Source organism: Panulirus ornatus, chromosome 30 (assembly GCF_036320965.1).
Source record: "Panulirus ornatus isolate Po-2019 chromosome 30, ASM3632096v1, whole genome shotgun sequence".
NCBI lineage: Eukaryota > Metazoa > Arthropoda > Malacostraca > Decapoda > Palinuridae > Panulirus > Panulirus ornatus.
Genome location: NC_092253.1, coordinates 9566994 through 9585906, shown reverse-complemented (window position 1 = coordinate 9585906; position 18913 = coordinate 9566994). Strand labels below are relative to the sequence as shown.

Here is an 18913-nt window from a genome sequence, read left to right as displayed (position 1 = left end):
CATCTGGGGTAAACCATGGAAAGTTCTGTGGGGCCTGGATGTGGAAAGGGAGCTGTGGTTTTGGGCATTATTACATGACAGCTGGAGACTGAGTGTGAACGAATGGGGCCTTTGTTGTCTTTTCCTAGCGCTACCTCGCACACATGAGGGGGAAGGGGATGTTATTCCATGTGTGGCGAGGTGGCTATGGGAATGAATAAAGGCAGACAGTATGAATTATGTACATGTGTATATATGTATATGTCTGTGTGTGTATATATATATATATATATATATATATATATATATATGTGTACATTGAGATGTATAGGTATGTATATTTGCGTGTGTGGACGTGTATGTATATACATGTGTATGGGGGTGGGTTGGGCCATTTCTTTCATCTGTTTCCTTGCGCTACCTCGCAAATGCGGGAGACAGCGACAAAGCAAAATAATAATAATAATATATATATATATATATATATATATATATATATATATATATACATATGTGTGTGTGTGTGTGCGTGTGTGCTACTATGAGTTCATGGAGAAAATGATACACGATAAGTTCCCAAGTGCACTTTCATGCACTGGGGAACTTCTCGTGTTTCATTTTCCCCATGGCCTCACAGGAATATACTTGATCACGTGTAAAATTGTGATTCTTTCCAACATGTGTGTGTTTGTGTGTACGAAAGGATGAGCCATTCTTCTGTTTCCTGGCACTTCCTCGCTGATGCAGGAAACAGCAATTAAGTATAATAAAAAATATATGTCTCGTATATATTCGCCATTTCCTACATTAACAGGGTAGCTTCAAGAACAGAGGATTGAGCCTTGGAGGGAAATTCCTCGCTTGGCCCCCTTCTCTGTTCCTTATTTTGGAAAAGTAATAAGTGGAAGGTAAGATTCCCAGCACTCTGCTCCCACCTCTTCTAGTTGCCTCCTACTACACAAAGGGAATATGTGGGAAATATTCTTTCTCCCCTATCCGTCTCCTGCGTTAGCGAGGTAGTGCAAGGAAACAGATGAAAGAATGGCCCAACACCCCCACATACACATGTATATACATAAACGCCCACACACACACATATACATACCTATACATTTCAACATATACATATATATACATACACAGACATATAAATGTACATATTCATACTTGCTGCCTTCACCCATTACCGTCGCCACCCCGCCACAAATAAAATGGCACCCCCCTCCCCCTGCACGTGTGTAAGGTAGCGCTAGGAAAAGATAACAAAGGCCACATTCGTTCACATTCAATCTCTAGCTGTCATAGGTAATGCACCGAAACCACAGCTCCCTTTCCATATCCAGGCCCCACAAAACTTTCCATGGTTTACCCCAGATGCTTCACATGCCCTGGTTCAACCGATTGACGGCACATCCAACCCAGTATTCCACATCATTCCAATTCACTCTATTCCTTGCATGCCTTTCACCCTCCTGTATGTTCAGGCCCTGATTGCTCTAAATCTTTTTCACTCCATCCTTCCACTTCCAATTTGGTCTCCCACTTCTCTTTCCCTCCACCTCTGACATGTATATCCTCTTTGTTAATCTTTCCTCACTCATTCTCTCCATGTGACCAAACCATTTTAATACACCCTCTTCTGCTTTCTAAACCACACTCTTTTTATTACCACACATCTCTCTTACCCTTTCATTGCTTTCTCAATCAAACCACCTCACCTTCATATATATATATATATATATATATATATATATATATTTTTCTTTTTCTTTCATACTATTCGCCATTTCCCGCATTAGCGAGGTAGCGTTGAGAACAGAGGACTGTTTCCTTGCGTTACCTCGCAAACGTGGGAGACAGCGACAAAGCAAAATAATAATAATAATAATAATATATATATATATATATATATATATATATATATATATATATATATATATATATATATATATATATAATATATAATAATAATATATATATATATAATATATATAATATATAATAATAATATATATATATATAATATATATATATATAATAATAATATATATATATATATATATATATATATATATATATATATATATATATATATATATATATATATATATATATATATATATATTATTATTATTATTATTATTTTGCTTTGTCGCTGTCTCCCACGTTTGCGAGGTAACGCAAGGAAACAGACGAAAGAAATGGCCCAACCCACCTCCATACACAATGTATATACATACACGTCCACACACGCAAATATACATACCTATACATCTCATTGTACACATATATATACACACACAGACACATACATATATACTCATGCACACAATTCACACTGTCTGCCTTTATTCATTCCCATCGCCACCTCGCCACACATGGAATACCATCCCCCTCCCCCCTCATGTGTGCGAGGTAGCACTAGGAAAAGACAACAAAGGCCCCATTCGTTCACACTCAGTCTCTAGCTGTCATGCAATAATGCCCGAAACCACAGCTCCCTTTCCACATCCAGGCCCCACATAACTTTCCATGGTTTACCCCAGACGCTTCACATGCCCTGATTCAATCCACTGACAGCACGTCAACCCTGGTATACCACATCGATCCAATTCACTCTATTCCTTGCCCGCCTTTCACCCTCCTGCAAGTTCAGGCCCCGATCACTCAAAATCTTTTTCACTCCATCTTTCCACCTCCAATTTGGTCTCCCACTTCTCCTAGTTCCCTCCACCTCCGACACATATATCCTCTTGGTCAATCTTTCCTCACTCATTCCCTCCATGTGCCCAAACCATTTCAAAACACCCTCTTCTGCTCTCTCAACCACACTCTTTTTATTACCGCACATCTCTCTTACCCCTACATTACTTACTCGATCAAACCACCTCACACCACACACTGTCCTCAAGCATCTCATTTCCAGCACATCCACCCTCCTGCGCACAACTCTATCCATAGCCCACGCCTCGCAACCACACAAAATTGTTGGAACCACTATTCCTTCAAACATACCCATTTTTGCTTTCTGAGATAATGTTCTCGACTTCCACACATTCTTCAAGGCTCCCAGGATTTTCGCCCCCTCCCCCACCCTATGATTCACTTCCGCTTCCATGGTTCCATCCGCTGCAAGATCCACTCCCAGATATCTAAAACACTTCACTTCCTCCAGTTTTTCTCCATTCAAACTTACCTCCCAATTGACTTGACTCTCAACCCTACTGTACCTAATAACCTTGCTCTTATTCACATTTGCTCTTAACTTTCTTCTTTCACACACTTTACCAAACTCAGTCACCAGCTTCTGCAGTTTCTTACATGAATCAGCAACCAGCGCTGCATCATCAGTGAACAACAACTGACTCACTTCCCAAGCTCTCTCATCCACAACAGACTTCATACTTGCCCCTCTTTCCAAAACTCTTGCATTAACCTCCCTAACATAAATCACTTTCTTCTCTTCCTACACGTACACATGCCTTACATCCTCGATAAAAACTTTTCACTGCTTCTAACAACTTGCCTCCCACACCATATATTCTTAATACCTTCCACAGAGCATCTCTATCAACTCTATCATATGCCTTCTCCAGATCCATAAATGCTACATACAAATCCATTTGCTTTTCTAAGTATTTCTCACATACATTCTTTAAAGCAAATACCTGATCCACACATCCTCTACCACTTCTGAAACCACACTGCTCTTCCCCAATCTGATGCTCTGTACATGCCTTCACCCTCTCAATCAATACCCTCCCATATAATTTACCAGGAATAACTCAACAAACTTATACCTCTGTAATTTGAGCACTCACTCTCATCCCCTTTGCCTTTGTACAATGGCACTATGCACGCATTCCGCCAATCCTCAGGCACCTTACCATGAGTCATACATATATTAAATAACCTTACCAACCAGTCAACAATACAGTCACCCCCTTTTTTAATAAATTCCACTGCAATACCATCCAAACCTGCTGCCTTGCCGGCTTTCATCTTCCGCAAACCTTTTACTACCTCTTCTCTGTTTACCAAATCATTTTCCCTAACCCTCTCACTTTGCACACCACCTCGACCAAAACACCCTATATCTGCCACTCTTATCATCAAACACATTCAACAAACCTTCAAAATACTCACTCCATCTTCTCACATCACCACTACTTGTTATCACCTCCCCATTTGCGCCCTTCACTGAAGTTCCCATTTGCTCCCTTGTCTTAAGCACTTTATTTACCTCCTTCCAGAACATCTTTTTATTCTCCCTAAAATTTAATGATACTCTCTCACCCCCAACTCTCATTTGCCCTCTTTTTCACCTCTTGCACCTTTCTCTTGACCTCCTGTCTCTTTCTTTTATACATCTCCCACTCAATTGCATTTTTCCCTGCAAAAATCGTCCAAATGCCTCTCTCTTCTCTTTCACTAATAATCTCACTTGTTCATCCCACAACTCACCACCCTTTCTAATCAACCCACCTCCCACTGTTCTCATGCCGCAAGCATCTTTTGCGCAATCCATCACTGATTCCCTAAATACATCCCATTCCTCCCCCACTCCCCATATATATATATATATATATATATATATATATATATATATATATATGGAAGGTATTAAGAATATATGGTGTGGGAGGCAAGTTGTTAGAAGCAGTGAAAAGTTTTTATCGAGGATGTAAGGCATGTGTACGTGTAGGAAGAGAGGAAAGTGATTGGTTCTCAGTGAATGTAGGTTTGCAGCAGGGGTGTGTGATGTCTCCATGGTTGTTTAATTTGTTTATGGATGGGGTTGTTAGGGAGGTGAATGCAAGAGTTTTGGAAAGAGGGGCAAGTATGAAGTCTGTTGTGGATGAGAGAGCTTGGGAAGTGAGTCAGTTGTTGTTCGCTGATGATACAGCGCTGGTGGCTGATTCATGTGAGAACTGCAGAAGCTGGTGACTGAGTTTGGTAAAGTGTGTGAAAGAAGAAAGTTAAGAGCAAATGTGAATAAGAGCAAGGTTATTAGGTACAGTAGGGTTGAGGGTCAAGTCAATTGGGAGGTAAGTTTGAATGGAGAAAAACTGGAGGAAGTAAAGTGTTTTAGATATCTGGGAGTGGATCTGGCAGTGGATGGAACCATGGAAGCGGAAGTGGATCATAGGGTGGCGGCGAAAATTCTGGGAGCCTTGAAGAATGTGTGGAAGTCGAGAACATTATCTCGGAAAGCAAAAATGGGTGTTTGAAGGAATAGTGGTTCCAACAATGTTGTATGGTTGCGAGGCGTGGGCTATGGATAGAGTTGTGTGCAGGAGGATGGATGTGCTGGAAATGAGATGTTTGAGGACAATGTGTGGTGTGAGGTGGTTTGATCGAGTAAGTAACGTAAGGGTAAGATAGATGTGTGGAAATAAAAAGAGCGTGGTTAAGAGAGCAGAAGAGGGTGTTTTGAAATGGTTTGGGCACATGGAGAGAATGATTGAGGAAAGATTGACCAAGAGGATATATGTGTCGGAGGTGGAGGGAACGAGGAGAAGTGGGAGACCAAATTGGAGGTGGAAAGATGGAGTGAAAAAGATTTTGTGTGATCGGGGCCTGAACATGCAGGAGGGTGAAAGGAGGGCAAGGAATAGAGTGAATTGGAGCGATGTGGTATACCGGGGTTGACGTGCTGTCAGTGGATTGAATCAAGGCATGTGAAGCGTCTGGGGTAAACCATGGAAAGCTGTGTAGGTATGTATATTTGCGTGTGTGGACGTATGTATATACATGTGTATGGTGGGGGGTTGGGCCATTTCTTTCGTCTGTTTCCTTGCACTACCTCGCAAACGCGGGAGACAGCGACAAAGTATAATAAAAAATAATATAAAAAATAAAATATATATATATATCAAACCACCTTACTTTCATATATATATATATATATATATATATATATATATATATATATATATATTTATATTTATTTATTTATTTTGCTTTGTTGCTGTCTCCCACGTTTGCGAGGTAGCGCAATGAAACAGACGAAAGAAATGGCCCAACCCACCCACATACACATGCATGTACATGCACGTCCACCCACGCAAATATACATACCTATACATCTCAATGTACACATATATATATACACACACAGATATATACATATATACACATGTACATAATTCATACTGTCTGCCTTTATTCATTCCCATCGCCACCTCGCCACACATGGAATAACAACCCCCCTCCCCCCTCATGTGTGTGAGGTAGTGCTAGGAAAAGACAACAAAGGCCCCATTCGTTCACACTCAGTCTCTAGCTGTCATGTAATAATGCACCGAAACCACAGCTCCCTTTCCACATTCAAGCCCCACAGAACTTTCCATGGTTTACCCCAGATGCTTCACATGCCCTGATTCAATCCACTGACAGCACCTCAACCCCGGTATACCACATCGTTCCAATTCACTCTATTCCTTGCACGCCTTTCACCCTCTTGCATGTTCAGGCCCCGATCACTCAAAATCTTTTTCACTCCATTTTTCCACCTCCAATTTGGTCTCCCACTTCTCCTCGTTCCCTCCACCTCCAATACATATATCCTCTTGGTCAATCTTTCCTCACTCATTCTCTCCATGTGACCAAACCATTTCAAAACACCCTCTTCTGCTCTCTCAACCATACTCTTTTTATTTCCACACATCTCTCTTACCCTTACATTACTTACTCAATCAAACAACCTCACACCACATATTGTCCTCAAACATCTCATTTCCAGCACATCCACCCTCCTGCGCACAACTCTATCCATAGCCCACGCCTCGCAACCATACAACATTGTTGGAACCACTATTCCTTCAAACATACCCATTTTTGTTTTCCGAGATAATATTCTCGACTTCCAAACATTCTTCAAGGCCCCCAGGATTTTCGCCCCCTCACCCACCCAATGATTCACTTCTGCTTCCATGGTTCCATCCGCTGCCAGATCCACTCCCAGATATCTATAACACTTTACTTCCTCCAGTTTTTCTCCATTCAAACTTACCTCCCAATTGACTTGACCCTCAACCCTACTGTACCTAATAACCTTGCTCTTATTCACATTTACTCTTAACTTTCTTCTTTCAAACACTTTGCCAAACTCAGTCACCAGCTTCTGCAGTTTCTTAAATGAATCAGCCACCAGCGCTGTATCATCAGCGAACAACAACTGACTCACTTCCCAAGCTGTCATCCACACCAGACTGCATACTTGCCCCTCTTTCCAAAACTCTTGCATTCACCTCCCTAACAACCCCATCCATAAACAAATTAAACAACCATGGAGACATCACACACCCCTGCCACAAACATACATTCACTGAGAACCAATCACTTTCCTCTCTTCCTACACGCACACATGCCTTACATGTGTGCGTGTAGGCCACATTCATTCACACTGAATCTCTAGCTGTCATGTATAATGCACTGAAACCACAGCTCCCTTTCCACATCCAGGCCCCACACAACTTTACATGGTTTACCCCAGACACTTCATATGCCCTGGTTCAATCCATTTACAGCACGTTGACCCCGGTATACCACATCTTTCCAATTCACTCTATTCCTTGCATGCATTTCACCCTCCAGCATGTTCAGGCCCCAATCACTCAGAATCTTTTCCACTCCATCTTTCCACCTCTAATTTGGTCTCCCACTTCTCCTCATTCCCTCCACTTCTGACACATATATCCTCTTGGTCAATCTTTCCTCACTCATTCTCTCCATGTGACCAAACCATTTCAAAACACCCTCTTCTGCTCTCTCAACCACACTCTTTTTATTACCACACATCTCTCTTACCCTTTCATTACTTACTCGATCAAACAACCTCACACCACATATTGTCCTCAAACATCTCATTTCCAGCACATCCACCCTCCTCTGCACAACTCTATCTATATCCCACGCCTCGCAACCACATAACATTGTTGGAACCACTATTCCTTCAAACATACCCATTCTTGCTTTCCAAGATAACCTTCTCAACTTCCACACATTTTTCAACACTCCCAGAACTTTTGCCCCCTCCCCCACCCTGTGACTCACTTACACTTCCATGGTTCCTTCCGCTGCCAAATCCACTCCCAGATATCTAAAATGCTTCATTTCCTCCATTCAAATTTACTTCCCAATTGACTTGTCCCTCAACCCTACTCTGACTAATAACCTTGCTCTTATTTACATTTACTCTCAGCTTTCTTCTTTCACACACTTTACCAAACTCAATCACCAGCTTCTGCAGTTTCTCATTCGAATCAGCCATCAGCGCTGTATCATCAGCGAACAACAATTGACTCACTTCCAAAGCTCTCTCATTCACAACAGATTTCATACTTGCCCCTCTTTCCAAAACTCTTGCATTCACCTTCCTAACAACTCCACCCATAAACAAATTAAACAACCATGGAGACATCACACACTCCTGCCGGAAACCTACATTCGCTGAGAACCAATCACTTTCTTCTCTTCCCACTCATACACATGCCTTACATTCTCGATAAAAACTTTTCACTGCTTCTAACAACTTGCCTCCCACACCATATATTCTTAATACCTTCCACAGAGCATCTCTATCAACACTATCATATGCCTTCTCCAGATCCATAAATGCTACATACAAATACATTAGCTTTTCTAAGTATTTCTCACATACATTCTTCAAAGCAAACACCTGATCCACACATCCTCTACCACTTCTGAAACCACACTGCTCTTCCCCAATCTGATGCTCTGTACAAGCCTTCACCCTCTCAATCAATACCCTCCCATATCATCTCCCAGGAATACTCAACAAACTTATACCTCTGTAATTTGAGCACTCACCTTTATCCCCTTTGCTTTTGTACAGTGGCACTATGCAAGCATTCCGCCAATCCTCAGGCACCTCACCATGAGTCATATATATATTAAAGAAGCTTACCAACCAGTCAACAATACAGTCACTCCTTTTTTAATAGATTCCACAGCAATACCATCCAAACCCACTGCCTTGCTGGCTTTCATCTTCCGCAAAGCTTTTACTACCTCTTCTCTGTTTACCAAATCATTCTCACTAACCTTCTCGCTTTGCACACCACCTCGACCAAAACACCCCATATCTGCCACTCTATCATCAAAAACATTCAACAAACCTTCAAAATACTCACTCCTCTCCTTCTCACATCACCACTACTTGTTATCACCTCCCCATTAGTCCCCTTCACTGATGTTCCCTTGTCTTGCACACTTTATTTACCTCCTTCTAAAACATCTTTTTATTCTCCCTAAAATTTAATGATACTCTCTCACCCCAACTCTCATTTGCCCTCTTTTTCACCTCTTGAACCTTTCTCTTAATCTCCTGCCTCTTTCTTTCATACATCTCCCAGTCATCTTTCATACATCTCCCAGTCATTTGCATTATTTCCTTGCAAAAATTGCCCAAATGCCTCTCTCTTCTCTTTCACTAATAATCTTACTTCTTCATCCCACCACTCACTACCCTTTCTAATCTGCCCACCTCCCATGTTCCTCATGCCACAAGCATCTTTTGCACAAGCCATCACTGCTTCCCTAAATACATCCCATTCCTCCCCCACTTCCCTTACGTTCTTTGTTCTCACCTTTTTCCATTCTGTACTCAGTCTCTCCTGGTACTTCCTCACACAAGTCTCCTTCCCAAGCTCACTTACTCTCACCATTCCCTTCATCCCACTTCAGTAGTTCATATAATCTAAAGTAGTTCGTATAATCTAACATGTAATATTTCTATACATGTAGCACAACATGTTTTTTTGAGACAAAACACCTAATCAGGTGCCAATAATGAATAAAGTTATTTAAATCCCAACATCATAACAGAAGTACCATCTAGCATCTACCACCATAGACAACATACTGGCCTGACCAACAGTAACCACTAAAGGGAAAGTTGGGGGTGATATGTGGTTAAGGGGGTTGTGTGGCAGGGGTTGGCCTAGATAGCTTGATGTATCTTGGATGAAATTTTTTGTATATTCTCAATGATCACCCTGTAGACTTTAAAAATCCTTCTGCTACTTATGCTACCCATGACATCATTGAATCTGTCTTAACTGCTAATACTAAGAACTTTAATTTGTCCCCAGGCTCATCATATTATCAACCAAATCATTATGAAAAAATCAATTAGATGAAAACTTAAAAAATTTTGTCCACGATACATCTAGCTACCCAGGCCAACCCCCACCACACAACCCCCATTAACCAAATGTCATCCCCTGCTCTCCCTTTAACTGTTACTGTCAGTCAGGCCAGTGTGTTGTCTGCAATGGTAGATGCTAGACAGTACTTCATTGTGATGTTGGGTTTGAAATAATTTTATTAATTATTAGCACCTGATGAGGTCGGTTGTCTCCATGAAACATGTTGCTCCACATGTATAGAAAAATTACAAGTTAAATAAGATTATATCAACTACTGACCTTCATAACTACAATCACGGGCTAGTGTAATTTGTTTATGGATGGGGTGGTTAGGGAGGTAAATGCAAGAGTTTTGGACAGAGGGGTGAGTATACAGTCTGTTGGGGACGAGAGGGCCTAGAGAGTCAGCTGTTGCTTGCTGATGATACAGCACTGATGGCTGATTTGAGTGAGAAATTGCAGAAGTTGGAGACTGGGTTTGGAAAAGTGTGTGAAAGGAGAAAGTTGCAAGTAAATGTGAATAAGAGCACGGTTATTTGGTTCAGTAGGTTTGAGGGACAAGTTAACTGGGATGTAAGTATGAATGGAGAAAAATTGGAGGAAGTGAAGTGTTTTAGATATCTGGGAGTGGAATTAGCAGCGAATGGAATCATGATGGAAATCCTCCTCCATGTGAGGATATTCCCTCTAAGGCTCAGTCCTCTGTCTTAACACTTCCTTGCTAATGTGGGAAATGGCAAATGTGTATGAAAAAAATGTATTGCTTATAATGGCCAACAGACAGTGAATAATTATGAGATATAATTAAGCACATATTAAATACAGACCCCGGTTCAACATCATTTTGACCCCCTGCATTCTTATTCAGTACAAAAATAAGACCTACACTAAAATTTTAAAGCAAATACTAATAATACTGAGAAAGAATTTTAGTGGTTATGTTTTTCAAAGCATAACCACTAAAATTCTGAGAAATCTATTTTTTTGGGAAAAATGCATTAAAATATTCTAAGGTATTTTTCTGGACAAAGTCTATTTTGTTTCAAGGTCAGAATAAAAAAACGAGACAAATGTTTATCTTGAATTTGTCGACCTAAAATATAGTCTCAATAAACTAATGGGTAGGGAATAATTATGATGTATATGGGACATAAAATTATTTTCAAGTTTAATTATGGAATGTAATACAAAAAGATAATTTTATGCAATATGAAAAGTGACATATAAATATTTGAAAAAAAAAAGCTGGAACTGGTTCTGAGGGCTTTTCAGGAAAAGAAAATAAAAAATAAAAAAAATAAAAATAGATTCAACATGGGATTACTGATATAATGAAAACAACTGTATGCATTAATCTTAAACATCCAAAGATGCTTCTCAGGCTGACAAATAAGGAATGGTTATGAAATACACTGTGTACTTACTTTAAATGTTAAGTACATACATTAATGGTCCCAAAACAAATTTTGAACCATAGAATAATATCATTAGGCATGAAAAATATAACCTAACTAGTTTTTTTCTTAAAGTCTAGGTAATACTTTAGGGTATTCTTTACACCAAAAAAAGTTAATCTAACTAGTTTTTTTTTTAAAGTCTAGGTAATACTTTAGGGTATTCTTTAGACCATAAAAAGTTTAGTTTCAAATAGGAATAAATCAATATGCCTCCTTTCCTGAAATCCAACCCACTCCATTACTTTCTCACCAACCCTAAAAGGCTCAGTCCAACATCACACCACGGCCACCTCTAATCATAGATCCCCTCACGTCCAACATCTAAATAACCCACCAAGTTTTAAATTCGCCTCCCCTCCCACTTCCTCAAAGGCTTCCACCACCACACCATCCCACCAGATACACATACATCACCTCCCCCTCCCACTTCCTAAGGGCTTCCACCACCACACCATCCCACCAGATACACATACATCACCTCCTCCTCCCACTTCCTGAGGGCTTCCACCACCACACCATCCCACCAGATACACACACATCACCTCCCCCTCCCACTTCCTGAGGGCTTCCACCACCACACCATCCCACCAGATACACACACACCACCTCCCCCTCCCACTTTCTGAGGGCTTCCACCACCACACCATCCCACCAGATACACACACATCACCTCCCCCTCCCACTTCCTCAAGGCTTCAACCACCAAACCATCCCACCAGATACACACACAGCCATCTGAACCCACTTCCTCAGAGTCTACACTTCCTAATCTACTGCGTTCTGGACGCCATCCAACACTCCACCATTAACCATAACAATCACCAATTCAACGTACACAACCTTCACGTCCATGGTACAACGATGAAGACAACGAATGAGATAACGAACTCTTAAAATGCTCGACTCTCTTGCATTCTACGTAAACTACCCTCACATCAACTAAGCCTGGCTTCGTAAGTTAGGATAGGAAGAGGCGCTCCATCATGTAACTAGTGTAGACATATGGTTCCATAGAGCTAACTGAAGAGGGGTCAACATGACAATACTCTCTCTTTGTGCCCGTAAAAGACACACACATAGTCAAACTTCATGACCGGTATGAATAAACGTATATTAAGAGAATCTCAATAAATAATTGTACAGAAAGAGAATCTTACTCTCTTACAAGAACCATAGCATTACAGTCTCCTAGGTTCTCCCTCACCAGAACTCGCGGGTTGTTATCGTTAGCACCACACGATTCACGTATGTCATTTGTCTGTGTCGAAAACGTTTTATATTTTTTCTCTACTGAACGTACAAAAGATAATGCCGGTTCCTATGAAAATATTAGGAAACAGTTGCACATAATGACATGTTTATAAGAGTCTTTGATTCATATTACTATAAGAGCCATGCATAATACAGTATATTTGCGTGTTATGTCAGTTCAAGACATGACATTCTCCGTAACTTGGTTCTCCGATACATTTACATGGTTTTGGCATAGTTTTTAGGTCAATATGTACCGTTATCATATAATTTTACACACACACACACACACACTGACTTATATTTTTCTCTTGCGTCTCCCCTGATGATGTGATTATTACACGAAAGTGCACCTGGGAACTTATCGGGAGAAAGAATACTTCCCATGTATTCCTTGCATGTCGTAGAAGGCGACTAAAAGGGAGGGAGCGGGTGGCTGGAAATCCTCCCCTCTCATTTTTTTTTAATTTTCCAAAAGAAGGAACAGAGAAGGGGGCCAGGTGAGGATATTCCCTTAAAGGTCCAGTCCTCTGTTCTTAACGAGGTAGCGCAAGGAAACAGACGAAAGAAATGGCCCCCCCCCCCCCCCCCCATACACATGTATATACATACGTCCACACACGCAAATATACATACCTACACAGCTTTCCATGGTTTACCCCAGACGCTTCACATGCCTTGATTCAATCCACTGACAGCACGTCAACCCCGGTATACCACATCGCTCCAATTCACTCTATTCCTTGCCCTCCTTTCACGTGAACCTCCTGCATGTTCAGGCCCCGATCACACAAAATCTTTTTCATTCCATCTTTCCACCTCCAATTTGGTCTCCCTCTTCTCCTCGTTCCCTCCACCTCCGACACATATATCCTCTTGGTCAATCTTTCCTCACTCATTCTCTCCATGTGCCCAAACCACTTCAAAACACCCTCTTCTGCTCTCTCAACCACGCTCTTTTTATTTCCACACATCTCTCTTACCCTTACGTTACTCACTCGATCAAACCACCTCACACCACACATTGTCCTCAAACATCTCATTTCCAGAACATCCATCCTCCATATATATATATATATATATATATATATATATATATATATATATATATATATATATATATATATGACTGTACGATCCTTAGGCATAAGAACACGACCTTTGAACACGACTATATGTGGTTCTTGAACATGAGAGGTTAATATTATCCTTGAGCACAACTAAGGTTAGACCATCAACCACTACATTACAACCCTTAGCTAAGTACAACGGTTAGACCATCAACCACTGCATTACAACCCTTAGCTAAGTACGTCGCCCTCAATTCCTCCCCATCTGCTCTATAAACCACCTTCACTATCCTTTATACTCACACTTATGAAACCTTTCACAACCTTCCTCGCTCTCAAAACTTACCCTCTCACTCCAGGTGACACACCCTCACACCCTCCTTAAAACCCTGTTAGCATTCACTATATACCGTACTTGGAACGCAAATTTCTGGCCTGATAAACTTCTTGTGATGATGTAAACTCTCTCTCAGGACTGACTCGGTATGTACAAGTAACCTCGGCAAATTCATTTTGCACCGCAGTGCTCATCGTGTGGGCGGGAGCGTCGAAAGGATAAAGGGAGACGTATCTTATTCTCCTAACCCGCCAATTATGGACCCTGCGAGAATGCTCACTGGTGTACACCACACTGGGGGTGGGGGAAAAATATACCTTTGTGATCACCTGGTCGGCGCTGTTCAAAGGTAAACTCGTCTCTGCTATCACCAAACAACAACAGCAGGAACTATTTTGAAGTGTATTTCTTTTTTTTCTTTTTTCATCTCTCTCTCTCTCTCAGTGGGAGTGCAGCTGCTTGCAAAGTTTACCGTAAAAGACCGAAGAGTAATTACGTCCTGTCGAGTCTTTGAATTGAAAAGTCCGTTGACGGATCGAAGCACCAGCAGCAGCGACACATCGTCTTCTAAGCCCCTGATACATACATACATACATACATACATACATACACATACACACACACACATATATATATATATATATATATATATATATATATATATATATATATATATATATATATATATATATATATATATATATATATATTCCTATGAGTCCACGGGGAAAATGAAACACGATAAGTTCCCAAGTGCACTTTCGTGTAATAATCACATCATCAGGGGAGGCACAACAGAGAAATATTAGTCAGTTGATATACATCGAAGAGACGAAGCTCTTCATATTATTACACGAAAGTGCACTTGGGAACTTATCGTGTTTCATTTTCCCCGTGGACTCATAGGAATAATAATAATAATAATAACTTTTTACTCTAACCCAATCTGGGTGGTCAGATTACCTTAACCCATCCACAGACAAGGTTAAGTAATAATGGTGTTTCTCCTCTGTCAACCATCCTCTTCTACACAACGTATGAGTGAGACCTCCTATCACAAACATCTTAGAGGCTACTACTACAACTACTACTACTATTACTACTACCACTACTACTACTACCACTATTACTCGTAGTAATAACAAGGTACGTCAAAATCATTTAGTTGTTCTAGGGTCGAACACTGTCACATGATACGAATATAAATTCTAGCCACCTTACCCCTCTTACTTGTACGCACTAAGGGTCAGGAACCTTAGCAAATCGGGATGATTTTCCCGTAAAACGACACATCAGTCGGGTGGAGCATTAGCCAGCCACCCTCATTATCAGTAAATTTATATTGATTATCTTACGTGAGACTCATTATAAGAAAACCGAGATGATTTCGATTTTTTTTTTGGAGGGGTGGTGGAAGCGGAGAAACTCACCTTCAAAAGAAAAAAAAAATTAAATGGCTTTGTTAAAAGTTAATGACTGTAAACTAATCTAGTCATCGATTTTGGTCTTTTTTTTGTGAAGATTATCAGATTAAAAGCTTTTCTGTCTATTTTATGCACTACCTATTCCTATTTTCACTGTTTACCCATACTTCTGTTGTTAGGTCTATTTTTTCTATCATCAGTCGACTTCTTTCATTGTCCATTTGGGACGCGTATTTGCCCTTCCTAAGTCAACAGTAGTTTCATGTCGAAGCTTTGGTGTCGATTTCTGGAAGGTCGAGCTGGGTTACGTGGGCCTACCAATGGGTTACGTAGACCTACCAATGGGTTACGTAGGCCTACCAATGGGTTACGTAGACCTACCAATGGGTTACGTAGGCCTACCAATGGGTTACGTAGACCTACCAATGGGTTACGTAGGCCTACCAATGGGTTACGTAGGCCTACCAATGGGTTACGTAGACCTACCAATGGGTTACGTAGACCTACCAATGGGTTACGTGGGCCTACCAATGGGTTACGCAGACCTACCAATGGGTTACGTAGACCTACCAATGGGTTACATAGGCCTACCAATGGGTTACGTAGACCTACCAATGGGTTACGTAGGCCTACCAATGGGTTACGTAGACCTACCAATGGGTTACGTAGGCCTACCAATGGGTTACGTAGACCTACCAATGGGTTACGTAGGCCTACCAATGGGTTACGTAGACCTACCAATGGGTTACATAGGCCTACCAATGGGTTACGTAGGCCTACCAATGGGTTACGTAGACCTTCCAATGGGTTACGTAGGCCTACCAATGGGTTACGTAGACCTACCAATGGGTTACGTAGACCTACCAATTATCATTATTCTTCCCTGTCAACTGTTATGTAGGGTCAATCTTGCTTGCACCACCCCAGAGCTATCTCATTCCACCACCGTTCAAAGGACTATAAGATCCATGCAGTGAGGGCGTCTATGGTCTCGGAATGAACCTAAAAAGCCGATGCTTTCTTTTTTTAACGACGCTGACGGTGAAGCGTATTGAACCATGACGAGTGATAGGCTTAAAAAAAAAAAACCCGCCATATCATTTAATAATGTCTTGGTGTAATGGCTTACCTAACGAGGGTAAGTGATCGGCAAATATCTCTTTCAGTCGAACGAATATATATATCTCAAGTCACTGAAAGTGAAGAGGGGAGAGAGGAAGAAGCCAAGGCCCTCCCATTGCCTCCACCCACGTTCCTGCACCTTCTGTATGTAGAGGTTCCTGTGTTCTAACAAATGACCGGTTTTTTGAATAATAATAACCTATATATATATATATATATATATATATATATATATATATATATATATTTTTTTTTTTTTTTTTTTTTTTTTTTTATACTTTGTCGCTGTCTCCCGCGTTTGCGAGGTAGCGCAAGGAAACAGACGAAAGAAATGGCCCAACCCCCCCCCCCCCCATACACATGTATATACATACGTCCACACACGCAAATATACATACCTACACAGCCTTCCATGGTTTTCCCCAGACGCTTCACATGCCCTGATTCAATCCACTGCCAGCACGTTAACCCCGGTATACCACATCGCTCCAATTCACTCTATTCCTTGCCCTCCTTTCACCCTCCTGCATGTTCAGGCCCCGATCACACAAAATCTTTTTCACTCCATCTTTCCACCTCCAATTTGGTCTCCCTCTTCTCCTCGTTCCCTCCACCTCCGACACATATATCCTCTTGGTCAATCTTTCCTCACTCATTCTCTCAATGTGCCCAAACCACTTCAAAACACCCTCCTCTGCTCTCTCAACCACGCTCTTTTTATTTCCACACATTTCTCTTACCCTTACGTTACTCACTCGATCAAACCACCTCACACCACACATTGTCCTCAAACATCTCATTTCCAGCACATCCATCCTCCTGCGCACAACTCTATCCATAGCCCACGCCTCGCAACCATACAACATTGTTGGAACCACTATTCCTTCAAACATACCCATTTTTGCTTTCCGAGATAATGTTCTCGACTTCCACACATTCTTCAAGGCCCCCAGAATTTTCGCCCCCTCCCCCACCCTATGATCCACTTCCGCTTCCATGGTTCCATCCGCTGCCAGATCCACTCCCAGATATCTAAAACACTTCACTTCCTCCAGTTTTTCTCCATTCAAACTCACCTCCCAATTGACTTGACCCTCAACCCTACTGTACCTAATAACCTTGCTCTTATTCACATTTACTCTTAACTTTCTTCTTCCACACACTTTACCAAACTCAGTCACCAGCTTCTGCAGTTTCTCACATGAATCCCTGGGGATAGGGGATTAAGAATACTTCCCACGTATTCCCTGCGTGTCGTAGAAGGCGACTAAAAGGGGAGGGAGCGGGAGGCTGGAAATCCTCCCCTCTCGTTTTTTTTTTCAATTTTCCAAAAGAAGGAACAGAGGGGGGCCAGGTGAGGATATTCCACAAAGGCCCAGTCCTCTGTTCTTAAACGCTACCTCGGTAATGCGGGAAATGGCGAATAGTTTAAAAGAAAAGATATATATATATATATATATATATATATATATATATATATATATATATATATATATATATATATATATAAAATGGTACATCTGTGTTATGTCACTTGTTTCAAACAAATCCTCCTTTTTTTTTTCTCTACAGAAATGTAATCCTATCTAATATCATCGAGAGAATAAGATCAATTATCTCGTAAATTACATTTACCTTAAACCGAACTTCTAATGTAGTTAATACTACAGCACCTCTTGTTAAAAAAAAATGAAAATCAAGTCGTATAATACATATGTACACACATATGTATGTTTATTGTAGCTCCATGAATTTCTGGTCAAGGTCGTGCACAGACACACGTTGAAAATGGAATTACGTTAATTACGTTCAAACTTTCTGCTTTTCAGACCAGCATTGTGTAACCAGTCGAGTGACGTCGGTGGGTTATTTGAAGGTCATCACAACAACCATTTAAGGCCCTTATCGTCGTCCAGTGGTAACCACCACCAATCAGGGAGCTTTGAAAACGTCGTCCAGTGGTAACCACCAATCAGGGAGCTTTGAAAACGTCGTCCAGTGGTAACCACCAATCAGGGAGCTTTGAAAACGTCGTCAAGTGCTAACCACCAATCAGGGAGCTTTGAAACCCTATCTATCTCCCGCCTACTTTCAATTT

General features: G+C 41.1%; 1 long non-coding RNA gene across 2 annotated transcripts in view; it reads right to left on the bottom strand.

The window, feature by feature from the left end:
* The window catches only part of LOC139758564 (uncharacterized), a 56533-nt gene extending 43692 nt beyond the window's left edge, over positions 1-12841 (bottom strand). Inside the window, exon 1 of one of the 2 annotated variants that reach the window (XR_011714866.1) lies at positions 12816-12841. This is a non-coding gene — a long non-coding RNA (uncharacterized lncRNA). Of the gene's footprint in view, positions 1-12776 lie in introns of both variants that reach the window. The other variant, XR_011714865.1, reaches the window with a different exon arrangement.
* Positions 12842-18913: the final 6072 nt, after the last annotated feature.